At 41.0% G+C, this 2,112-nt stretch overlaps 1 protein-coding gene across 7 annotated transcripts in view; it reads left to right on the forward strand.

Annotated features, from left to right (window-relative positions):
* Positions 1 to 2,112, forward strand: part of Magi2 (membrane associated guanylate kinase, WW and PDZ domain containing 2) — a 1,402,993-nt gene that overhangs the window by 813,837 nt on the left and 587,044 nt on the right. The window lies entirely within an intron of this gene.

Below are 2,112 nucleotides of genomic sequence, written 5' to 3' on the forward strand. Positions count from 1 at the left end.
CTTAGAATACCCAAGATACAATTTGCAAAACACATGAAACTTAAGAAGGAAGACCAAAGTGTGGATACTTTATTCCTCCTTATAATGGGGGACAAAATACCCATGGAGGGAGTTACAGAGACAAAGTTTCAGGCTGACATGGAAGAAAGGACCATCCAGAGACTGCCCCACCTGGGGATCCATCCCATAAACAGCCACCAAACCCAGACACTATTGCATATGCCAGAAAGATATTGCTGACAGGACCCTGTTATAGCTGTCTCTTGTGAGGCTATGCCAGTTCCTGGCAAATACAGAAGTGGATGCTCACAGTCATCTATAGGATGGAACATGGGGCCCCCAATGAAGGAGCTAGAGAAAGTACCCAAGGAGCTGAAGGGGTTTGTAACCCTATAGGAGGAGCAACAATATGAACTAACCAGTAACCCCAGAACTCGTGTCTGTAGCTGCATATGTAGCAGAAGATGGCCTAGTCAACCATCATTGGGAGAAGAGGCCCTTGGTCCTGTGAAGATTATATACCCCAGTACAGGAAGTGAGAGTGTGTGGGTTGGGTAGCAGGGTAGAGAGAGGGTATAGGGGACTTTTGGGATAACATTTGAAATGTAAATGAAGAAAATATCTAATAAAAAAATTATGCAGGGGCTTCATTTTGAGCTCAGACATTTTAGGAGACCAAGCTGCCAGTCCAGGAGTCCAATGTCTTTCCAACTTCTCCCATAAACACTCATCTTGGCATGCTTGAATCTAGTCATGAGATCTTCTCGCTCACTCCACCTGGGATCCTTCCCTGGCAGTCAAAGTTGTTCTTTCCCAAGACAGAATGAGTCTGATGACCTTGACTTATTTCTCCTTCACTATGCAAAACCAAACGATAGTCAGGAATGACTGCCTCCTAGAATAGTTCTCGAACATGTCCTTTGATTCTCATCCCCTTCCCAACAATTTACCTTATTTGGAGATTAGGGACATTGTCCAGATTCAAAGCAGCACTCCCTAAAGGCTTTCCAGGTTCTTTCTCCATCCTGTAACCCACTGATCTTTCTGCATTAATAATCAGTCGTTTTCATACCCTTGCTTAGAATTTCCCCAGGCACTTTCCAACCTTAAGAATGAAGTTCAAATTCCTTAATCAAGTTTATTTAGCTGGCTTTCTCTGCAGCACCATGCCCTGTCCTCTGCCCCTTTCCCTTTAGATTCCAAGTTTAATCTTCCACATAGATGTGAACAGGACATGACCTTTCATAACTCAGACTTTCCCATCTCATATGACTCCTCTCACAAAACAGCAGCACTTCCTTTCCTGAGCTTACTCCTTTCCCCAGCTGCCCAGTATCCTGGCAGAGCAGAGCTCCACATGCCAAATCCTTCCCATTCAGCCACCATACCTCACTACAAATCTTTACTGACATGGGCACTAGACTATGCAGATGCTGAGCGGTTACTCTCAGGTCTACGTCTACTTCTATCATTATATCTCTTTCATGTTATACATGATTCAAAGAAAGTATTAATACACATAGACATGTACTATTGACACATTCTCCCTTAAAGGCAACCTCAGGAAGAATGTTAAGTCTAACATTCTTCACGTTCATATTCATTCATATTTAGCAATAGTTTTTAGAATATACTTTTAACATCATATAGATGTAATAGAATATAGTAGTTACAAAGTGAAGCATATCAGGTAACTAGTTTTCTTTGCATAGATTTATGCAAATTTTACTCAAGAATGGCTCAGTAAATCGAAAAACAATAGTATACCAAATGTCACAAAGATTCTAGAATAATTTGAGTAAAGATTCTAGGGAAAAAAATGATGGTTATATTCAGGCAATAATAGAACAGTCTGACACCTTAGTATTCTTGTTCTTAAATCCCTAAGCACAATAAATGTCAATTTGACATTAAAAGATCCAGTCACTCAGGACCAGTTGCATGTACAATTAGATAAAAATGAAAAGTAAAGAGAGTTAGTATATTTCTCTATGAATCTACCATTATTCCAGCCATCCCATGATGGGTAAAGCATCCGTACCTCTTCATTTGTCTCTCACTTATTTTACTTTCCTTTCGTCCCTCCCTCCCTCCCTCCCTCCCTCCCTCCCT

The sequence above is a fragment of the Mus caroli genome, chromosome 5 (assembly GCF_900094665.2).
Source record: "Mus caroli chromosome 5, CAROLI_EIJ_v1.1, whole genome shotgun sequence".
NCBI lineage: Eukaryota > Metazoa > Chordata > Mammalia > Rodentia > Muridae > Mus > Mus caroli.